Source organism: Pteropus alecto, unplaced genomic scaffold, assembly GCF_000325575.1.
Source record: "Pteropus alecto unplaced genomic scaffold, ASM32557v1 scaffold94, whole genome shotgun sequence".
In the NCBI taxonomy this organism is placed as follows: Eukaryota; Metazoa; Chordata; class Mammalia; order Chiroptera; family Pteropodidae; genus Pteropus; species Pteropus alecto.
In genome coordinates, this window is record NW_006437736.1 from 506139 (window position 1) to 521595 (window position 15457).

At 48.2% G+C, this 15457-nt stretch overlaps 1 long non-coding RNA gene and 1 pseudogene across 1 annotated transcript; one reads left to right on the plus strand and one right to left on the minus strand.

The window, feature by feature from the left end:
* The first annotated feature begins 4181 nt into the window (after positions 1-4181).
* On the plus strand, positions 4182-4625 carry LOC102885341 (annotated as a pseudogene).
* A 2100-nt stretch (positions 4626-6725) lies between these two features.
* LOC112481893 lies at positions 6726-9453 on the minus strand. The gene is made up of 2 exons (XR_003047104.1): positions 7290-9453; positions 6726-7052 (listed from the first exon to the last, which is right to left on the minus strand). It is a non-coding gene; the product is annotated as an uncharacterized LOC112481893 (long non-coding RNA).
* Between the last annotated feature and the right edge of the window lie 6004 nt (positions 9454-15457).

The window sequence follows — 15457 nt, forward strand, 5'->3', positions numbered from 1 at the left end:
GCAGCCTCGAAAGAGAAATTAAGCCTGAACCCAGACACCCCGCCCAGGTTACCCAGCTCCTTCGGCTGCCAGTGCCTGTGCCACCGGATGTGCTGGCAAAGAGCCCTCTTGTCTGCAAAGGGCCACCTGGGGACTGGTGGGCTGAGGCCTGCCCGCTGCAGGCCCCAAGGCAAGCAGCCCCAACGAGTCCTAGAATGTTAGAGTGAGTCCCTGGGACCTCCCCCTGGAGACTGGGCTCCAGTCTTCAGAGCTGCCCAGAGGAGGGCCAGTCCGGTCCCTGAGAGCCTTCCTGTGAGGGCCAGCCCAGCCGGGCACCGATGAGGCTCTCCACTCATGAGGCTCTCCATCTGAGTTTGCAGAGGCGGAGTGTGAGGGCAGGGGAGTGAGGTGTGGGGCAGAGAGCAGGCCTCTGAGGATTTGCACCTGTGCTTGGGCCTCAGCATATGCGAAGTAAATAGGGAGCTCGAGGAGTGTGACCCAGGGGCCTGGTGCGGCTGTGGAACGGCTACGGGGACTCGCTCACATTTACTCACAACCCTGCAACTGTACTATCATCGTACCCATAGCACAGATGAGGGCGGAAGCCAGGGAGGGTAAGCAGCTCCTTCAAGGGCACGGCAGGTAAGTGCAGGGGCAGTCCTGGGGCTTCAGAGCCTCTCTCTCTCTTTTAAGGGCTAGGCCCACTGCCTCAGGGGAGGGAGGAGAAGGACAGGCTGGGGAAAGGGCTAGGCCCACTGCCTCAGGGGAGGGAAGAGAAGGACAGGCTCGGGAAAGGGGAGTGAACGTCTCCTTTCACTGGGCTTCTAGATAGAGTGTCCTTTGGAGAAACAGTTCTCTAGTAATAGATAACATTGAGAAACCGCCAGAGTAGCCGACCTCTCAAGGCCCCTGGCAGTAGGGTTGTGGGATGGCTGCCCCGGGCCTGCTCCAGGATTGCTGTTTATGCCTGGAGTGGGATGGGGCAGGTGGAGGAGCAGCAGACCCAGTCCTGACCCAGACCCTGAACCCCACTCTGCAAACGTGTCACCCAGGTTCTCTGAGGTTCTCAGATAGCAATACCTCTGTGCACCTGGAGTGTTGCATGATCCATGTGACCGTGACCATGTGACCATGACCGTGCTGTCTAACAGCACTTGCCGGAGCATCACCTCAGTGTCCAGAGATCCAGCGGCGGTCCCATTCTGCAGATGGCTCCTGGGAAAATGATGTAAAGACGGCTCTTACATCTGGATGGTTCTTCATAACCTGCAAAATGCACTCGTAACTAATATGATTTGAGCCTCCCACAAGGCCAGCGGGCTTTATTATCCTGTTTCAAGATGGAAAACCAGAAAACCAAGGTAGTGAGTAAAGAAGCCACTTGCTCGTGGCTCCTCAGTCACCAGGGAGCAATCAAGAACTCCAACCTTGGTCTTCTGATTCCCAGTGCTCATTTGATTCAGTGCCCTTTTTACTCCCCATCCTCACCCCCCTCCAAGAAAAGAATACATTTGCAAGCATCCAGTGCCATTCATCTTGCTGACGTATCCCTGAATCCTGATCAGAATCCTGATAATAATGATGACAACAGCTGATTTTATTGAGTTCACCAGGCACCTGGTCAATGCTTTACAAACATCTTAGGCTTCACGACAGACCATTCTATGTATGAAACAGTGAATGCTGTTAATCCCATTTTACGGATGAGAAAACAGTCTCACTTGCTCTAGGATGCACACCTAGGAAGCAGTAGAGCTGGACTTTGAGCCTAAAACCAGCCCTCCTACACCAGGGTCCTAATCGGCAGCCAAGAGGCCATTCCTCTCGTCCCCCTCACTCTCTCTCCCCCCATTCTCCTCCCTGCATTTGGGTTTATCTTCTCTTCCCCTCAACAGACTATAAATTCCTCTGGAGGCAAAGCCTACATCCTAATCTTCTGAGCATCCATCCTGCGCATTCAGCATTTTGCTTTGCACATAGTAAGTTCTCCGCAAACTCATTAAATGAATGAAATAACTTCTCGCTCTTCTATAGCATCTTGGAGGTTTGAAAGGATCGTGAGGAGGTGGGAAGAGTGTGAGCTGTGAGGTCAGACAGACCCGCATTGGCATTTCCACTCCACCACCTAATGTTGGTATGATCTTGACCTCAATGTCCTCATCTGTAAAATGGAGTTAACAACACTCATCCTCCTCCCAGAGTTTTGAGGAAGATTAAAACAAGATGGAGCCTGTAAAAACTTCTCCCTTCACAGGGTGTGAGAGGCAGAAAAATGGCCCCCAGAGATGACCACAGTCCTAATTCCTAGAGCCCATGACGAGTTAGGTTACCTGGCAAAGAGGAAGTAGTGTTGCAGATGGAGTTAAGGTTGACCTTAAAATATGGAGATTAGCATGGTGACTATAGGTGACAATACTATACCGTATATTTGAAAGTTGCTAAGAGTTTTGATCTTAAAAGTTCCTGTCACAAGAAAAGAAATGTAACTGTGAGGCGATGGATGTTAACTAGACCTATTGTGGGCATCGTTTTGCAATATATATATCAAATCATTATGTCATACACCTGAAACCAATACAATGTTACATATCGATTGTATCTCAATTAAAAAAAAAAAGGAGATTATCCTGGATTACCTGGATAATGATTACAATAGACTCACAGGGGTCCTTAAATGGGGAAGAGGAAGGCAGATAAAAAGTCAGGGAGATGTGACTATGGAAGAATGGTCTCGGAAAGGGACAACGAGGGACAATGCGGCTGGCTTTGAAGATGGAGGCAGGGCCCTGGAGCCAACCAGTGTGGGAAGCCTCTAGAAGCAGGAAGAGGACAAAGAAATGGATTTTCCACAGGGCCTCCGAACACAGCCCTGCTAACACTTGACTTTAACCCAGTGAAATATGTGTTGGACTTCAGACCTCCAGAACTGTAAGATAATAAATATGTGTGGTTTAAGCCAAGTTCATGGTCATTTGTTTTCAGCAACAATAGATCAGTAAATGTTAGTTTCCTTACCCTCCTCTAACTCCTTTACTTCCCATCCATTCTCTATGTAGCATTACAGTAAGCAAAGCTTTTACTCCTACTTCATACCTGAAGAAACAGTCTGGGACAGGTGATGCGACTTGTCCAAGGTCATGAACGCAGCAAGGTGGAAATGGAACTGGAAGCCAGACCTCTGATTCTGACCCCTGGATGCTTTCTAACATATCACACCGCCTGCCTTAATGGTCACCCAGTGGACGTAAAAGTATATTAACAGTCCAAAAAAAAATAATGAAGAGCTGCTTAAGTTTGCGAGGATAGTTATCCTCTCAGATGCCCGGAAGCCCCCACCTCTGCAGAGACCATTTTTGCCTCTCAAGCTTCAGTTCTTGCCAACCCCCCAACCCCCGCCCCCAGCTCCTTGCCCTTATATGTCCTGTCTTCCAGGAAAGGGATTCTGGCCTTTGACGCCCCACCCCTTGGACTTGGTCCAGTGCCAACACCCAGGAGGTGCTCATCAAAAGTGGGGTTCTCCTCCCCTACAGCCTGGCCCTTTACTCTCTGCCCTCCTGGTGAAGGCTGTCCTCAGAGCCCCCCAAAAGTTATACACGCTATCCCGAGCCCCAGGGAGCCTGCACATCCTGCCTGCGTGGACAGGGTGGGAGGAAAGCTGCATCCCCCACAGCCAGCTGATGGGGTCAGAGGGGAAACTGCACTTCCTGCCGGGCCCCTAGGGAGCCTTGTCTCTCAGAGAGGCCACTGGGTCGCTGTGCATGAGCTCCAGGGGGAGGGAGGAGGGAAGGAAAGGGAGGTTAGGGAGAGGACAAGGGGAGAGAGAAGAAGGAGGCAGGGAGAAGAGGAAGGACAGGGCCAAGGGGAAGGGAGGCAGAGGGAGAGAGAGAGCACAGCAGAGACAGAGAGGAGAGAGAAGAGAGAGAGGATCAGATGCTTAGACAAAGAGGCAAGAGTCAGAGAAACAGGAAAGGGTACGTGAGTTAGAGACAAATGGTCAGCGAGTGCGAGAAAAAGAGAGACACGTGGACAAAGAGAAACAGAGAACAGGCAAGAGAGGCCCAGGAAAATCACCTGAGCCTCCCAGACCTTGCAGACTTTCTTTTAGGTTTTCTGTGTGTCTGTGCTGTGAGGCCTGCAGGCCTGGGGTCCGCATCACGTCAACCTGACCAACAAGCCCTTTTGCTTAGGCCCCTGGTGCCGGCGGAATGGGCGAGTGTTGCGGCCTTCGTACTGCCAGGAAGCTTTGGAGCCATCGGCGAGATCGGAAGTGGCATGATAAACAGTGCAAGAAAGCCCATCTGGGTACAGCCCTGAAGGCCAACCCTTGTGGAGGCGGGTCCCGTGCAAAGGGAACTGTGCTGGAAAAAGTAGGGGTTGAAGCCAAACAACCAATTCTGCCACCAGGAAGTGTCAGGGTCCCGCTGATCGACAATGGCAGAATGATCACAGCCTTTGTATGGTCGCTTGAATTTTACTGAGGAAAATGATGAAGTTCTGGTTGCTGGATTTGGTCACAAAGGTCATGCTGTTGGTGACATTCCTGGAGTCCTCTTCAAGGTTGTCAAAGTAGCCGGCGTCTCTCTTTTGGATTTATACAAAGGCAAGAAGGAAAAACCAAGATTATAAGTTTCAATGGCGAAAACACAGTAGCCATAAATTTTCATATGCAAAAAAAAAAAAGAAAAAAAATTGGACCAACAAATATTGCCATCATGGCCACTGATGACCTGGTTGGTATCAGCCAGGCCACTAGAGCCTGGAGGAAGCTGGCTGGGCCCAGCCCAGTGTGGGAGTGGTCAGCTCCCCCAAGCCACAGAGACAGATCCCCTGGGGCCTTGACTTGTGACAGACTCCTGGGAAAGCCCTTGCCCACCTTCCCCCAGTCACATCCAGAAATTCTTAAGGGTCTTAATATATGTTTCTGGGATGGGACATTTCTCAAGGAGGCATGAAAGACTTTAAATAACCAGGCTTTATTGTGGAAAAACCTGGGCTTTGCCAGCAGGCCAACCTGAATTCAAATCCAGATTTTCTGGGTGTCCTCAGGCAAATGACCTCCTCTCTCTGAGCTTTGTGGCTCCCAAATGTGACTAAGCTCCCTGACGTAGCAGTTGTTCTCACCCCTGCACTCACCTAGAAGGAGGTCTCAGGGGTTTGATTTCAACACCCAGGAGAGTGAGCTGCAGGCAAGGGTGTGGGGGCAGGCCAAACCCATTTTCTAGTAAGAGCGATAAATGGTGGGGATGGTAGGTGCCCAGCACCTGGGATCAGCGGTGGCCACCTTAAGGTGAGTCTTCTTCCCTCAAGCTGTCCCATAGTGTGGCTCGGGGTTGCTTCCTATTGTATAACCTCCACGCCTGACTCTCTGTTTCCCTTACTGGTTCTGTAATCTTCTTAATGGCCTTTAATCCAATGATTCTCAAAGTGCCATCTCAGGACCTGCAGTTAGAAACTTATCAGCAATACTGGGAATTTGTTAGAAATACAAATTCTTGGGCCCACCTTAGACCTACTGAATCAGAAACTATGGGGTGGGGCCCGGCCATCCCTGTTTAACAAGCCCTCCAGGGGGATGGTGATGCTCGCTCAAGTTTGAGAACCACTGTTCTAGTACATTCCTTTTCTAGTTTCTAGATAGCACGGATTCCACTGTGTGCACCTGAGTCCCCTCCCTGAACCTAAAGCTCCTGGGAATGACTGGGACAGTCCATTGAACACACTCCTATGCTCGGTGCAGGAATGAGAACTTCCTTTCTTTTAAGCTACCTCTTTACAACATTGCATTTTGATTCAAATGGTATTTTTTTGGTTTCGTTTCGTTTCGGTACCTACTATGTGCCTGGCAGGAGAGAAAGGTCTTGAAAAATGCTTCTGATCTCGTTGGAGTATCACAACTCACATCGAAAACGCTGAAGAATAACAGGAGAGGATGAAATGAAATGCTCCGTGAGGAGAGCACTGTAGCAGGGAGAAGCCCCTGGGAGTGTTCAGGGAAGGCTTCCTTGAGGAGGGAGGTTATCGAATGATATCTATAGATATGAGAGTTTGAATCAGGACTTTCTCTTTTGCAAGTGAGGGAAATCTGACTCAGCGGGCTTAAAGAAACAATGGAATTTATTGGCTCACATCAGCAGAACGTCCAGAAGTAGATCTCTAGATTCAGACAAGGCTGGATCCAGGTGCTCGAGTGAACCATATAAGGGTTTGTCTCCATCCATATCTCAACTGTTTTCCTACTTATCGGCCAGATAGAAGAGATAGAAGAGATTGAAGAGATAGAAGAGATTGAAGTGGGTGCTCTCTGCACAGTGGCACAAATGGACCCTCGAGTTACTGTATTATATTTCATTGGTTTAACAAACTCAGGAAAAGTCCAGTGTTAAAATTCTGATGCACCAATATGGGCTACATGCTCATCCCTGAACCTATTGCTGATGGCCAGATGAATGAAGAATTCATCTGATTGGCTGAATCCAGGGTCACGTGTCAACCCTTGGAGCCAGAGGGTAGAATGAGCCCCATGGGAAAGAAATGGACCAATAGCGCGAAGGAGGTGGTTCCCCACATGGAAACCGGTTGTGGTGCCAGAGGAAGAAGAATGGCATGCTGGGAAAGCAAAAGCAACATGCACTGACTCCACGGAAGAAGACTGGCCAGATGATGAATCGGAACGAGGGCACTTTGGGAGGAAAGAAGGATGTATAGTCATCTACTGCTACATAACAAAGTACTACAAACTCAGAGGCTTAAACCACAAACATTTATGATCTCACCATTTTTGTGGGTCAGGAATATGGGCAGTGCTTATTTCAGTCCTCTGCTCAGGGTCTCACAGAGGGACAAAGTGTTTGCTGGGCCTTCAGTCTCATCTGAGGCCAGACTGGGGAAGGATCCACTTCCAAGCTCACACAGTTGTTGGCAGAATTCAGTTTGTTTCTGTTGTCAGCCTGAAGGTCTTCTTGCTGGTTGTCAGTGGGAGACCTCCCTCAGTTCCTTGCCACATGGGCTCCCCAACTTGGTTGCTTGCTTCATCAACGCCAGCAAGGAAGACAGAGCCTCCTTGCAAGAAGATTCTGTAATGGAGTCACATACATGTAATTGGGTACATCCCCATGACCTTTGCCACGTTTGGTTGGTTAGAAGCAAATTGTGGCCCTCCCCATACTCAAGGGAATTACACAACGGTGTCAACACCAGGAGGAAGGATCAGGGAGCTGCCCTAAAGTTCAGCCTCCACAGGTGACAGGCTGAGCAGTGACTTGGAGTTGAGACTCAAGTTAGATGGGCAGAGGATTCCCAGACATACGTACACGGGCCTTGAAAAGGGGTTGCTCCTCTCTGATGCCATAAGCTCTTAAGAGTAGGAAATCTCATCTCTGATTTGTGATTTTCCTCCATGGCCAGCCCAGCTCCTGGCACATAACATGCCCTTAGCAGTACTTTGTTGGTCGAATTGTTGAACTAGATAACATATCCAAGCTCATCCATTTATTCATTCGTTCATTCAGCAAGCAAGCATTTAACGGAGCCCCTTCCAGGTGTCACGCAGTGTGCCAGGTGTTGGGACACAGTGTGGAATGAGGACAGAGTTTTGCTCTCTTCAGAATGGTAACTCACAGCTGAACAGTACGGCTGTTTATGGTTTGTGGTTTATGAAGCCCTTTCACATATCCTGTCCCATGATCCTGGTATGCGGATACTGTTGAAGAGATAGAAGTTCAGAAGGATGAAGATGTTTGCGTGAGGTCACGCTACAGTGGGCAGCTGGACTCCCTTCCCAGTTCTCTCTCCTGGGACCGCGCTGCTCAGCGGGCATTAGGGTATAACCTCAGCACACTGCTCGGGGCTCCTTCATCTGACTTGGAGTTTGGGAGGTGCCCTGCAGTGGCCCCCAGTGGGACTTGGGAATCCTCATTGGAGAAGTGGCTTGGGGCCGCGGGAGCTGGGAAAGGGCCTAGTGCGTGTCCTCTGCCTCCACCACAGGCCCGATAAGGAAGTGACCACGATCCCTTTTGGGTCACTTTCTTGGTCAAAAGAGGAACATGGTCTTGAGTGAAAAGGAAAGATATGGTGAGAGCTGCCACTAAAAGTGACTTGGTCAGCACGGAGGATGGGGACAGCAGGGTCTCATCTCCTGCTGTCTTGGTTCATGAAGTTCCATCTCCAGTTGTGCCTTCCTATTTACTGTCTTCCTTTTCAAAATCTACTTATCGCTCAAGGTCCATGTGCAGGCCCACCCCTCCAGGAAGGTCCCCGCATGGCACAGCTCTCACTGGCCCTCCTGCCTCCTGGGACCACGGCTGTTATTTGCTTCGCATTTGGGGATTCTAATTTGGTTGGAAGCGGAAGCAGGGCCTGAGACAAGGACCTGAATACAGGTTGTTTATTTGGATGATGCTCCCAAGCAACTCGGGTAGAGGAGGAGTGGGAAAATGAGACTCAGAGAGAAGACAATGGATAAAGCATACGCTCCCAAGCCAGTTTCCGCCGTCGTCAGCTGGGGACCTCTGGGAGCCAGTGTCCCAGTTGTCCTGCCCAAGGAGTGAGGACTGGTTTTAGGTATAGCCCTCCAGCAAAGTGTTACAGGTACTGGCAGAAGTCCCACTGGGGTTCACAATATCGGGGTGCTGACAGTGTCTACATCAGTGTAAGATTTCTTTGGAACAGAGGGTTTCACTGTTAAAGATTAAACTTTGAAAGCCAGTGACATAAGCCAAAATTCCCATTTCACAGATGGGCTAATAGTGTCCCAGAGATAGCAGTGGAATTGCCTCAGGCGAGTTAAGGAAAGAACCTGAACTAGACCCAGAAACTCAGGTGTCCAGTCTGGCAATCCAGCACTCTTTTTTTTTTTTTCAATTTCAAAATAATTATCGAGTCATCCGGCCTCCCTCGATGTTAATATTTTGCATAACTATAGTTTAATATCAAAATCGAGAAATCGACATTAGTGTAATCCACAGAGGTCACTCAGATTTTACCACTTATACATGCATTTGTTTACATGTGTGTATATAGCTTTATGCAATTTTATCATGTGTAGCTTCATGTAACCACCACCATAATCAAGATACTTAACTGTACCATCACCACAAGACACTTCTGTACAGCCACCCTCTGCAACCCATTCCTAACCCCTGGCAAGCTCTATGCTCCACCTCTATAATGACGTCCATTCATAGATATTATAAATGGAACCATGCAGCATGTAGCCTCTTGCAATTGGCATGTTTTTTCATTGTTGTTGTTTTTATTTTAAATAAATTTATTACTTAAATTAGTTTCAAGTATACAGTATATTGGATAGAGATCTATACTGTTCATAAAACAATGCCCCCCAATTGCTCCCTCCCTCCCCTGGCCCTCCACTTAGCCATCGTATTAATGCTAGCTGCATTCCCTGCGCCATGCTCCCCGTGCCCAACTATCAACTACTAATTTGTACTTCTTTAATCCTTTACTCCATTCTTCCAGCCCCCCAACTTTCTTCCCCTCCGTCCATCACCAAATTGTCCACTATATTTGTGAGTCTGTTTTTGACTAGTTTGTTCTTTTTGTTCCTTAGATTCGACATATAAGTGAAATCATATGGTATTTGTCTTTCTCTGTCTGACTTATTTCACTCAGCATAATAACCTCTAGGTCCATCCATGTTATTGCAAAGGCATGTTTTGTTTTGTTTTTTTAACCAGAATAATTTTCTTGAGGTATAACCAAGTCGTGTGTGTCCATAGTTCATTTCTTTTTATTGCTGAGTAGTATTCCATGGTCTGGATATACCACAGTTCATTTAACCATTCATCCATTGAAGGACATTGGGCCATTTGTTGGTTGTTATGAATAAAGCTGCTAAGAACATTCACATACAAGCTTCTGCACTGTGGCAGGCAGAATAATGGCCCCCAAAGATGTCCACATCTTCATCTCTGGAACCTGTGACTGTGTCATCTTACATGGAAAAAGGGACTTTGCAGTTGTAATTAAGTTAAGGACCTCAGTCATTGAAGTTTTTGCTGGGCACAAAGCTGTCCAACCAAAGACTGTCTTTCCCAGACTTCCTTGCAGCTTCACATGGTCACGTGACTAGGTTAAGGCAATAAATGTGAGTGAAAATGATGGGAACACCTTCTGAGTGGTGACCTATATCATTATCAATTACTGAGTAACAAATTACTCCCAAATTTAGCAACTTAAAACAACAATAGATATTATCTCACATAGTTCCAGTGAGTCAGGAATTTAGCTGAGTGGCGAGGCTCCAGTTAGGATGTCGGTTGGGCTGCAGAGGCTCCCACACATACATGGCCGGTAAGTTCATGCTGGCTGTTGGTGGGAGGCCTCAGTTCCTCACCATGTGGACCTCTTCACAGGGCCACTTGAGTGTCCTCATGACATGGCATCTGGCTTCCCGCAGAGCCACTGACCCAAGAGAGCAAGGTGGAAGCCGCAATGTCTTTTATGACGTAGCCTCAGAAATCACGTTCGCTGTCACACTGTCTTTTCTGAAATATCCAACTGGTTACACAGGTCCACCCTACTTGCTGTAGAAGGGCATGACACAAGGTCATGAATACCAGGAGGCAGATATCATGGGGGCGATCTTAGAGGCTGGCTACCACATGCCCTTAATAGGAAAAGAGTGTTCCAGCCCCTCCTCTCTTTCTCTTCCCCTGCCTGGAATGACAGACAAATTGCCATTTTGTGGCTTGAGGGCATGTGGATAAAGACAACCCCATAGGGATGGCTGAGCAACAAAATAGAAGGAGCCCGGGTGCCCAGCACCGGTGAGCTGCCATGCCAGCCTTGGACCACTTCCCTGGACTGGTACATGAGAAAAAAACACAGCTGTGTCTTATTGAAGCAATGACGTTGCCCACACCATTATAGCAGCCTAGGCTGTCCTCTAAATAATACTGACACTTTGCAAGGACCCTCAGCTCCTTGGTCTCCAGGAATTTATGCGAGGGGAAGATAGCGATTGGATTCCATCTGCTTCTGCTCCTGGCTCTCCCATCACTCAAGTCCTGGCAGTCTAGAAAACAGGATGAACAACCAAATTTCAGCCCCCTCTCTCCCTTCCTACCTGCCCTTATCCCTTACCCTGCCCAATGAATGGGCCGCTAAAAGCATCATTCCTTTACTTGAAAGTTACTTAAAGCCACAGGAGTTTAAATTGCCCTGGAGAAACAGCCCACTCACCATTAATATCACTCTGTCTCTGCTTCCCTAATGTAGTCCTGGTCATCTGTCTAGATACACTTGGCCATCTAGAAAGTTCTTTCTCGCCAACCCATTTTCTCAAACCTGAACCTGAAAACAATCCCGAGTGTTTCTCGAACCTGAAAACAATCCCGAGTTCCATTTTGCAGGTGAGGAAAGTGACCTTCAAACAGAGCTAGAAGGGACAGAGAGGGGAGGATGCATGGATGGGGGTCTTTCTCTGCTCCCTTGGCAGTTTGTGTTTTTTTTACCCTCATCAGAGCCTCATTGCTCTGCCCAGTGTGTGTCTCCCACAGGCTTGTGGGCCCCTCAAGGGCAGAATTCAGTCTGTTTTTTTCCTGTGTCCTCAGTGCTCCTATAGGAGTTTGCTGACTTGAGGGTATGTGGGTACCTAAGTCACAAGAGGGTCCATGGGAACCAGAAAAGGGAGGCCATAGGTAGAGTGACCCAATCTTTCCAACCCGAGGAAGGCCAGGCTACCTGCCCCTTACGTTCCTAGCCCTCATTGGTGCCAAGCCTGCGAGAAAGTCTTTCAAAGCCAGTGTTCACTGAGAGCTTACTACATGCTGGGCAATGAGGTAGGCACCATTACTGTCCCCACTTTATAGACAAGGAAACTGAGGCCTCCAGTTGAAAAGCATCTCCTAGACCCTTGACAGTCAACGGTTCTGTGCAAGCCTCACTGGGAGACTTTTGCTCCTAATAGTTTGGAGAAATGTGGCTTCTGTTTAATCCCCAATTTTAATGATGATAATGATGATGATGAAGAAGAAAATAATAATAATAATAATAACATGTGACAAGGTCCTTGTGGTCCAACCACGCAGCGGCAGCTGTTGTGACAAAGGTCCTTGTGGTCCAACCACGCAGCGGCAGCTGTTCCGTGCCCCTTTGGTACTCAGGTCCGGTTGGGGATTCTGCCTGGCGGCTCCTGCCATGTTTCCTGATCTCAGCAGAGCCCGTATTTTCTAGAGGAACACAGACGTCAGGCTCTGCAGCCCAGTGGCTCTTTTTTGGCTCTGGGGAAACACCCACTCCCTCGCATTCCCTCTAGCCGCTCTGGGAGTCCCTCAGGAATTTCCTCTTGGCCAACAGCTTTCTGAGACTTTAGCGAAACAGCTCTTGCTATTTGCTCACTCATGACTCGTCCTCCTTCCCAGGAGTCAAGCTTGAGCTCAGGAGGGCTGCTCGAGGGAGTAATTCTCCATTTGTTCAATAGTATAAATCGAAACACCTAATATGTGGCAGGCACTGAGCAGAATGCTAAGACTATAGATGTACCTTCTGTGTGGGCCAGCCACCCTCAGACTCAGGCCAGCAGGGAATACAGATAAGGTAACAATGATTAAAACGGTGAGATAATACTTCACACTCGTCACAAAGAAGAAAAGTCCATACTCTCAAGTGCTGGCGACAGTGAAGGGACATGAGAGGCCCCAAGCACTGTTGTGGGCATGTGACTTAGCACAGCCATTCTGGGAAGCAAGCAGGCAGTATTTGGCAAAATTAAATCTGGGCACGCCTTGTGACCCAGAAATCCCACTCCTGGGTAATCATCTCAGAGAGACTCTCATAAAAATCTCTGAGAGAGCTTAGGCAGGGATGCTGATTGCAGTGTCGCTGGTGACGAAAGTTAACAGATCCACGCCTGGGGAGCGGCAGCAAGAAACAACAAATAAGTTTGTACAGCAGAAAGGACAGGTAGATCTCAAAGCAGTAAACAGATTTAATCTTTGAAAATTAAAACACATGTAAGAAATCCTTAAAAGAAAATTTGTGGGATTCATATAGGTTTAAGGATCAAGGAAGAAGGAAAACATAAAAAAAAAAAAAAAGGAAAGAAAGAAAGAAAAAAACAGAGGGGTCTTGCATAAGCTACCAAAGATGCATTGCCAAACCCTGAAAGTATGTCAACTCAGCTCTATGTATCTAGAGGTCCTTAGACGTGAAATAAGAACATATAGCTACACTCACAAACAAATAACTAAGCCTAGTGGAGATAATCTGAGGATCCCACCCCAGGCTGCTCTGCTCTGTGTTCATAATACTCCCTTCTAGCCTTGGCCCAGTGGCCTCAAACCAACCTTTTAGGTTTAGACTCTCTGTTACCTTCCAGTGAGTTCTCTCCCAGAAGCCTCCCTGGTCCCAGGCAGATAGACCCATGTTGGATGCTCCAGAATCTCCAGGCTTACCTGAGCCACAGGTGAACACTGCTTATGTCTCAAAAGGAGACTCTAGCACCTAGATCGTGGACACGTTCGTTGCCCTGTTTTGAAATCCTTTACTGAGAGCCTGCTTGCGGTCAGGCACTGAGAGCAGAAAGAAGTGATAACGATAAAGCGCTTCTATTTTGCATTTAGTGTAGCAGGCTGGCGCTTTACTTATAGCAACCCATTTAAATCCGTATTTATTTAAAAAAAATTTTTTCAACCCACTTAAATCCATTTACGCTCACAGAAACTTATAACATTAGCTAGTCAATCATGATGTCCCTAGAAAGGAAATGGATGGGCATCCTATTACTTGATTCACATAAGTGGAAGAATTCTAGGTCAAGTGAACAGAGACGAACTTGAGTCACCATTCAGAGTCACCTCCCTCAATCAATTCCCAGACTTGAACCGGTCTACAGACCCAGACACCTTGAATGAAGGGAAGGCTGGTTCCACTGGAGGAGGGACCCTGCCACATGACCAAGAAGTTATACTCTTAGTCTTTCTCCCAGCCTTTCCCAAAAGGTGATCTGGCCATTTACTAGGGCTACTGCATTACGGGGAGAGAAATAATCAGACATTTCCGGCTCCAAATTGACACTAATTCCAGGGGACCCAAAAAGGCCCCTGTGGTACATTAGTCAGAGTTAGGGCTTATGGAGGTCAGGTGATCAACAGAGTTTTAGCTCAGGTCTGTCTCACACTTGGCCAGGTGAGGAACCATCCTGTGGGTATTTCCCCAGTTCCAGAATGCATCATTGGAATAGACATACACAGCAACTGGCAGAACCCTCAGAAGGCAGATACTGTTATGATGGTCCCCATTTTACGGAGAAGGATACTGAGGCATAGGAGATTAATAAACTTAAGTAAGGTCACACAGCTGGGAAGCCAGGATTCAAATCTTGGCAGTTGGGCTCCAAAGTCCACATCCTTAACCATTACACTATACTACCCTTATGTGCTTGCAACTTAGTAGGGGAGAGAAGCAAGTACATAGACGATTGTAATACATTGTAAAATTGCAGTGATAGAAATGAACGCAGGGGGATAGAGTCTGGGGGGTGGGGTGGGGTCGGCAAAGGGTTAAAGGGTTCTCAGCAGAGATGGTGTCTAAATGCACTGTTAAATGATGAATTGGAGTTCATGTAACTAAGGTGGGTGGGATGGGCAAAGGTGCTCCAGGTGGGCAGAGGGGCTCTACAGAGGAGAGGGGCAGAGGCAGGAAGAGAGAGTGGGTTGGGACAACATGACCGGTTCTGGCTGTGTGAGGTCGGGTGCGATTGATCATGGACTCCAGGAAGGGAAGGTACCAGGGGGTCCTAGAGGGCTGCCATGGGCAGAGTCCTGGTCCTGCCTCCTGGGGCCCAGCCCAAGCTGCTCAGGTTCAAGAAGCTTTTTCTTGCCATTGCAGTTTGTGACATTCTGGAGCACCCCCAACATGTGGCTTCTGTCCACAAGTCCTTGTGGTTAGTGTTTAGCAATGTACTTTCCTCTCAGAGTAAATACTGTTTTATTTTTGTTCTCTCTTTATTTATGGCCCTAGGCATCTCCCTGACCGCCATCTGAGGCCCCGAAAGGAAGGCAAAGGCTCTTCTGCAAATCTTGGAGGGTGGGTGGCCTTTTGTTGATGATTCTCTTCCTGGTCATGTGGACTAAAGCTGCAGTCCTTGGGAGCAACATTTCTCTGGTTCTTTATAAAACAGCAACAACCTGGGAAGTGAGGGAACACAATGGCCAGTCCCTGGCCATAGTTTCATGGAAGAAGAGAGGGATGGATATGTGTGGGTGCCTAGGGTGGGCCAGGCCCTTGCATTCCCATTCTTTCTCTTAATCCTCACTTCTATCTGTGAGATATGTAGTAGTTTACTTGGGTGAGGAAAATCTGGCACAGAGAGGTAAGTGAACTGGCCCAAAGTCACACAGCGGCACTTGGAGGTGCTGGGTTCAGGCTGGCTGGCTGTGACACTTATCTTTTCCACTAGCCCACCCCAAAGCTTGCAACTTGGATGACAGTCCAGTGTCTTTAGGTTGGTGGAACTTAG